Genomic DNA, 8,983 nt, shown 5'->3' with positions numbered 1-8,983 from the left:
GCATGTGCAAACTATATGAAGAAATGAGCTAGAATGAGAGCAAGATCAAGTGTGAAGATGAATTTGATACACACATTGTAATTGATTAAGTACTCACACACAATCACTCATACATATACATGAAAGTTATGCTTCAAATTTGAGTTTAGTGAGTCTTCACACAAAGATATTAAATATTGTGTTTGTAGTCATGGTATAATAGACGTTAAATATTATGTAAATTGTAAGATTGCGATTTACAATCGAGAGTGTGCTATGAGTTTCAATTAGGCAAAAGATAAGTCATAAGTTGAAATGAGCTTGTACAAGGAGTTGTATAAATTAAAGTCTTATAGTTGATCATTCTCAAGGGTAAAAAGATGTGACGCATGAGTTATTAATCTCCGAATATCCAAAAAAATATTCATGTCTATTTATTTATTAAATTTACTTATTATTTTTAATGTTTTAAAGATGCATTGTTAAAGCATTTTATGTGTTATTCAAATACTAAAATTTTGCATATCAAGTGTTTGATAAAATGCTCCAGCCAAAATATTTTACTCATTCAATTTGCATATCTTTTAAATGCTTTACAAAATATTTAATCGATTTCTACGAAAGATTATTTTGAGTGTATTTCGCTTGGTTTGAAAACCAAACTCTATTTAATTAATCGGTGTTCAATATTTCAAAAACATAACTATTGTAACTCAACAATTATCACACAATTGTTCTTATAACACCACTTTGTTGTTTTTGTAAATTCAAACATATTTAATTATTGGTTGCTTTATCACTTTTCTTTTTATCGAATTTAAATTAAGGTTTTATTCTATCTTTTTCTTCTTAAGATATAAAAAGTAAAATTGTTAAGGTTTTATTATGTTAATTACAATTTTTTTAATCAACATTTTACTTGAACACACTAAAGATAATATTAAATATTTTTCAAAAGATCATCAATTTTTTTAAACATAAATATAAAAAAAATATTTATTTTTAAATTAAAATTCTAAAACTATTTTCATAAATATATAAAACTACATGCACTCACTCATAATATTATAATTTTTTTGATTATTTTGACAATAAAAAGATAATATTAAATATTTTTCAAAAGAACATCAATTTTTTTAAACATAAATTTAAAAAATATTTATTTTTATATTAAAATTCTAAAATTATTTTCATAAATATATATAACTACATGCATTTACTCATAATATTATATTTCTTTTGATTATTTTGACTATAAAAGGATATTACAATACAAAACACATTAACATTTTTTAAGTTGTTTAAAATAGGTTCATCGAAATAGTTTAACATCTTATTTAAGACATCACAATTATAAGTTATTTTATATAAGTTTGTGTCAAACACCTTCTAAATGATTATTAATAAGAAATTGAGCTCGGTCAACCGTAAAATCACCCAACTATCGAACCGATAAAAAAAACTCGATTAAAGGCAACTTCATATAATTTATAAAAAAAATTACATTTTGAAAAAAGCAAAAAAAAAAAAAAAAAAAAAAAAAAACCTCTTGTTTGTCTAAAAAAAAAAGCGAAAACTTTGCTCCCTGTAATCAACAAATTAGTAACGTAGTGACGTTTATATATAAAATTTATTTGCGAAACAAATATTGACTAAATGGGATGATTGACTTATTAATGATAAAAAAAGACATTATCCAACCCAACAAACACGATTAGAAGCTGGTTAATTATTTGCTAATTATATCTTAATATTACACGCAAACTCTTTTTATTGTTTTATTTTATTTTTTTAGTGAGGAGAACGATGGGTACTAACACATTTTTTTATGATATTGTCTCATATGTTAAATTTGTGATACAAGTTTTTTGTTCCATTTCATTAAATATATTAATTTTTATATAAAAAATATTAAATCTGAGACACTTGAGACGATAACATCATCCATTATGTTTCTTATAGTTTTTTTTGGTGGGTTGGTGGACTCTTGAATAAAATTTCCCAACATGTAAATCCAACACTTCGTCAAGTATTTTAATTGATTTAAAAACAAAGGCTTGTGAACTGATTCACGAGCTTTTTTATTATCATAATTATTTATTTATATGATTTTTCACATACAATTTATCTTTGTCTTGAAAAAATTGGTTAAATACATATATATAGTAAGTTTCACGTGAAACAGTTTCATATATCTAATTTATGAAATGAATTGGTCCAATACATATATAGACAGAAAAATAATATTTTTGATATAAAAAATTTATATTTTTTCATATGTCGAGTAAGAAAGCCGTCTCAAAAAATTGACAAGTGAGATGGTTTCATAAGAGTTTTTGTGATACTTAATATATATACATCATGTCTTTGATTTATATTTGATCTGAATCAGAGCAACTATACATTAATTCAGGAGTAGGTCTCTTGTGAGACGGTCTCACAAATCTTTATCTGTGAGACGGGTCAACCCTATCGATATTCATAATAAAAAATAATACTCTTAGCATAAAAAGTAATATTTTTTCATGAATGACCCAAATAAGATATATGCCTCACAAAATACAATTCGTGAGACCATCTCACACAAGTTTTTGCTTTAATCCAGAGAACTAAAACTTAATCCGGAAAATTCATAAATCTAGATATCAAGATGAAAAAAAATTAAAATTTGAATTATTCTTTCACCTTAAATGAGATCTATAAGTAACAAATACATATTTATCATAGTTTTGTGAAATAATCGACCATACTCAATAAAAATTTATGATTTTTTCAATGCGACTACCATCAACATGACAAATATAGATGAATAAAGAATCAAAGACTCGATTTATCATCTCCACTTCAAACTCTTCGCATCCAATTTCTTAAGGAATTAAAAACTAAATTTATGTCACCTTAATTGTGACGCATTGACATAAACATATCTTTCAATTTTTCGATGATAATGAAAAATCTCACCGTTTGGCAATATTTTTCTAAAAAGCAAAACCATTTTATTTCTAGTTCATATGCAATTAACCCAAATAAATTCGACCCATTGACTTTGGGAGGCGAAAAAAAGGGTTTCCTAACAAGTGGATTAAATCGAATAGTGATATCTCAACATATGCATGCTTTTTGTGTCTCATGTGTTAATGATGCAATGACTTGCTTGCCTTAGCCTTTTATTGTCCATGTTTCCTTCCACCTTCTCTTTTAGGCAATTTGTGTCTATCATTAATCAAGAAACATATGTTTATAAATATAATTGTGTGGGCAATTTGTGCTTATCATTTGATGTGATCCTAGTGAAATGGATGAGCCGGTCAGGTGTTCCACTGGATCAAATCAATAATGTTGTTCAGGAAAATGAGCAAAGTAGATGACTTAGATCGTGACCTGCAAACAATGAAAGGAACTTGTGAATGGGTGCCCGAGGGGTGTCCGGCGTGGCCACTCCGATACTAAAGTCAGCATGTTGAAGATAAAAAACACAAGCTATATATGTGAGAATATATGTGTGCTTGGGAATTCAAAGATTTCAGACTCATTAAATGAGAGATATACCTGCTATTTATAGGATAAAATGTGGTAGATACATTGTTTTCAGTGCATACCTACTAAATATGTCAAGTCACCCGCCCATACTTTCTGATGACTTATGTGACACGCCAAAGACATGTTGTTCTGACAGATAAGATTGTCCGTATCAGTATACTTCAGTACAGCGCGCTTTTCGATATAGACCGGATAGAAAGTTCCCGGGAACTTGTATGAGAGCCCGGGCTCTTGATTGCCCGGGAAGAGAATATGTGCCCGGCTGAAAAAGATAATACCCCGCATATTATCTCTGGACTATCCACTGAATACTCCGGGTCGTCCATGACCCGGATCCTTATTGGGATATCATCATTAATCAAGAAACATATGTTTCTAAATAGAATTTGTGCTCCACTGGCTTGTAACACCCAGGCTGATCACTTTTAAAGAGAGCACAAAAATTTCTGTGAGATGGTCTCACATGTCAATTTTACGAGACAAATATTATATTTGGATCACTGAGGAAAAAATTATCACTTTTTATATCAAATCATTACTTTTTTATTGTAAATATGTGTATGATCGACCGATTTCACGAATAAAGATTCGTGAGACCGTATCAAAATATATTAACTCGTTTTTATGGTTTTTAAATACACAAATTAATAAATACTAACAATGTAAACACCTTCAAAATAGTCTACGAACAGCAACCATTTGTATTGTGAAGATACCGATAGATCAATTTTTTCAATGACAAAATTAATTATACATACTTTAAATATCATATAAAACTTTGAACCTATCATTTAAAAGCAATCACGAGTTGGTGCATTACTCTACTCACATTAAAGTCTGATTTTAAATGTTTTTTTTGTGTGTTAAATATTCGTTTAGAGGTTTTATATTTATATATTTAATTTATTCGTTATCATATGATATTATACCCGTAAAAAAACATTTGTTCAAATCAAATAAGCTCTTTAAATAAATTAAGTTAATTATATAAATTATGTAACGAAATTGTACTACTTTCATTCGATGGACTAAAATAATAAAAAAAGGCTATTCTAAGAATAATTTTTTAAGGCTACGTTTGGTTGATTGATAAAAGAATGAAATGATTAAGAAAAAATGATAAAAAAATGATTTAAAGTAGAAATATATCATATAATGATAAAATAATATTATATTTGGAATGATGATTAAGAATGAGATAATTAATAATCTTTTGATGAATTGACAAAATTGTCCTTCCACTTTTGCGGCGGTCGATAGGTGGAGGGGGTGGTCGGCAGTCGGCGGTGACAGGCGGTGGTAGGCGGTCGGCCGGCGGCGAGGGTTGCCGTCCGGCGGTCGGTGGAGGGAATTGATGGTGAGTTTGGATTTAGGAGAATGGTAAAATTGGAAAAATATGATGGATTAAGAGTGAGATAAATAATCATAGGGGGTGAGTAGTGATTATTTTAACACATCTCATATAACCTAATCATTAATAGGAAGGATTGACTTGGTTAAATAAAAAACGTAACAAACATGATATTAAGTGGGTTACCTAATCAAGGCAACCAAACTTAACCTAAATATAAATTTTAGACAAATGAGTCGCTAAATAAATGAAATATATTCTCCTGGGTTCTGCTTTGTCTTGTTCACTATCGACACCAAGAATCTCAACACCATCACCTTCTTCAATGTCTTCTTCTTTGCATAATTACATTATTTTAAGCTTTATATGCCACCACATTCGTTTACCTGTCTAAGTTTTATTTTGCTTCTTCAAACCATATCTCGTCCCCTCCTTGGACTGGGGGAGGATAATTTTCCCTGCGAGTTTGGAACCTCATAAAGAAAATTCGAAATGAGACAGGTTTGGTGATTCTTCAAATCCTCAAATTAAATCGGAGACGGATATAAAAATGTTATTCTTCTCCGAATTTACTCCGATAATAATATCATTACTACGACCGATAATAATGAATTTTTTCCTAATAATTAACAAAAAAACTCAAATTATTAACATTCAAAAAGAATGTATCGTTTAAGTAATATTAATATTTATATATATAATTAGATTATTGTATCAATATTTTTTTTAGTGAATTTGAAAACTTTTGTGGTCAATTTAATTGATATTTGAAGCGGAGATGTTAATTTTGATTTAATTAAGGTTAGGTCAAGAATTATTTTTAAATTATGAAGAAAAATCCGATCTACTTCGTTACCATTTCTAAGATAAGACTAGGACGAAAATTTAATTTCCATGGAACAAGAAATGCGAATTTTTTGATTAATTAGATAGAATAAGTATAATAACTCGATGAAGAGCTAATCTCACGATGACGAAATGAAATCTCCGATTAAAAACAACGGACCTCACAGCTCCATTGTCATCCCTTCCCGTAACCACAATTTTACCAACAGCACACGGCCCCAGATTATTTTTTAATCGTAGATTCCCAATACTCTCTGTTTTAAACCCTTATCTTTGCGCTTTTTGCCTTTTGGTTTCTGGGTTCTTGTGCTTTTTTGGCTTTTATCCGAAATGGGAGTTCCAGGAGATGGATGCACTAACTTCGTGGAGCCCCCGCGAGCACCGTTCTCCTCAATGACAGAGACTTTATCCATGCATGCTGATCAAGATTACTGTGAAAACTTTGAATGTGACGATGTAGATGTAAAATTTAAGTCTTTTATTCACAGAATGATCTGGGATTTTTGTTTGGGTTGTGTGATACCACACCGCCGGCGGCTCCTCGGAGAGAATCTTGGCAAAGGAAGTCGCCGTGGCAACGTTTTGGAGCACAACAAGGTCTGGTTGCTGGCAGAATCTGGCGGTTGTGGAGCAGAGGAGCCGCATTTGGTTCACTCTTCTTTTTAGGTTCAGTATCTGTTCTCAGGTTGAGCTTGAATCAATGACTCTGAGCAATACATGTACTTCTACTGCTGTTTTAATGGTGAATTTGGACGATGGATTCTTGAATGATTCCAAGTCTAGGGAGTTGAAATGGAGGAGAATTCAATCGCTGTTGAGGTATATTTCTCCTGTTGCACGCTCGTTGATAAGGTTCAGCTACACAGAAATTCTCTTGGCTACTAGATATTTTTCCAAAGGTACTTGCAAAATGTTGTTTATGAGTGGAAAAAGAATGAAGGCTTTTGGATGAGTTTTATTGTACTTTGTCAATTTTCTCCTCTTTTTGATTTGCATTTGTTGAAATGAGTAGGTAGAATTTTAGGTAGAGGGGCATTGAACTGTGTGTTTAGAGGAAGATTGGGATTTCTTAGAACTGCAGTGGCAATTAAACGGCTGAGTAAAGAAGATAAGTAGTCATCTAAAGCATTTTGTAGGGAGCTGATGATTGCTAGTTCCCTGCGTAACCATCGAATCGTGCCGCTTGTCGGATTTTGCATTGATGCCGAGGAGGGCTTGTTTTTTGTCTACAAATACGTCTCCGGTGGAAGTTTAGAGGGACTTTTGCATGGTATAGGTTTTCTAAATCCAAGGATTATGTTCACGATTTTTTGAAAAGATTCAAGTAATTTGAGATGCAATGTCTGTGTAGGGAAGAAAAGGGGATTGAAGCATGGTCCGTTATAGGATCTCCACCGGAATAGCTGAGGCCATTCAGTACTTACATAATGGAACCGAAAGATGTGTTGTTCATAGGGACATTAAGCCTTCAAACATTCTTGTTTCCTCCAAAAAGACACCTAAGGTGTGAAAAATCTCGTGATTTTCTTGAATCACATGACCAAATTTCAGGAACCGTAGTTATTTATTACTATATTTGTTTTGCGATGATTTGTGCAGTTGTGTGACTTCGGGTTGGCTTTGTGGACTCCTGCACCATCAGTTCCATTCCTTTGCAAAACTGTTAAAGGAACATTCGGGTACGATCTCTATCAGTTTAGCATAGCAGATTGCTATTCTTCATTGTTCATTTTGATTCAAAAATTGAATCTTGGGAATAGGTACGGGCAGTGGCGGAGCCAGGAATCCGTTTTTACCCGGGCTAGAATTTTAAACTCTAAAATCTTTTAATATTTTAAATTGATCCTGGGCTAATAACAAATTTATCTAAAATTATAAAAAAAATTACATATAAATTTTTTTAAAATTTTTTGTACGGGCTAAAGCCCGGGTGAGAAATGATGTCCCTCCGCCCCTGGGTACGGGGCTCCCGAATATTTCCAGCATGGTAAAGTGTCTGATAAAACCGACCTTTATTCTTTTGGGATCGTGCTCTTGGAACTAATAACGGGTAGGAAGCCAATCGAGCTGAAAAGAGAGCAAGGGGAAGAAAATATGGTTTTATGGGTTAGCCATTTGTTGTTATTTCTCCACAATTTACCTCCATTGTTAATACTAATGTGAGAGCAAATATAAAATGGTCCACATTTTTAAGTTCTGTACTGCTAGGCCTCCCTTATTGCTGCATATAGACACATTTGTACAGTAAGATTCCGGTTTGGCTCGTAGTTAAATAATGAAGCAATCAATTTAAATAAATTTTGATTCAACAATGCTTAATCTTATCATCTGTACTTGCTCCTGGGTATTGTTTTTTTTTAGAAAATTTCCATCTGTAGCTGAAAAGAGGCTTTAAATCCACTGTTACTGCTAGTATCAAAGTTTGTTAGTTGATTTACACCGATGTTTCCTCATATTTAAGCCCATCTCAACGAAAAAAATACTTCATCCTTAACCTTTTCAGGCAAAGCCGCTACTTCAGCAAAGAGCATTCAAAAAATTTCTTGATCCAAGGCTAAAGTACACAAAAAAGAACATGAATCAGATTTCTCGAATGGTCCGTTCTGCGAATTCTTGCTTAAGCAATGAAGAGTACCGGAGACCGGAGATTAGCAAAATTGTTGCTATTCTGAGAGGAAGAGATCTCACGGCCTTAAAGAGAATGAAGGGTTATTTGACAGGTAACAATGGCTTGATTGATAGTTACCATCAACTGCAGAGGACACAAAGAGTGATATGAAGAATCATGTTGCTTTAGCTATGCTAGGAGCCGAATTCGATGACGGCGATCACCCTCGTTACCAGTGATATATGAAGAATTTGATTATTTTTTTATTTTCGATATCTTCTTCGATTCTTTCTTACGAGGGCCTCGAATAGGAAGAAATTTCAGCTAGATTAAATTGGAGTTTGATTATGTAGATGTACGTATATAAAATTCACTAAACTCTAATTTTTCCTAATTTTATGTTTTGTAGGCATGGCATAAAATAATATTTATACATTAATTAGGCGTATTTATGTATCTTTTTCAGCTTAAGACATCGATTGTGTACCTTAAATTTTTACATATGGCTTGGTACGTATAATTGATTTTTCAAAAGTTGGTAATTTATATCGATGTTGAGGGGGAAAATCTTCACTCTTCACCAATGAAATTGGATTAGGTCTCTTGTGATATGGTCTTACAAATCTTTATCTGTGAGACGGGTCAATCCTACCGATATT

General features: G+C 31.9%; 1 pseudogene; it reads left to right on the top strand.

Moving 5' to 3' along the window:
• Positions 1-5,723: 5,723 nt before the first annotated feature.
• LOC142538891 (putative serine/threonine-protein kinase PBL7) lies at positions 5,724-8,730 on the top strand (annotated as a pseudogene).
• Positions 8,731-8,983: the final 253 nt, after the last annotated feature.

This window comes from Primulina tabacum, chromosome 3 (genome assembly GCF_025594145.1).
Source record: "Primulina tabacum isolate GXHZ01 chromosome 3, ASM2559414v2, whole genome shotgun sequence".
Classification (NCBI taxonomy): Eukaryota; Viridiplantae; Streptophyta; class Magnoliopsida; order Lamiales; family Gesneriaceae; genus Primulina; species Primulina tabacum.
The sequence above is the reverse complement of the archived record's forward strand: the minus strand, read 5'-3'. Positions and strand labels throughout refer to the sequence as shown.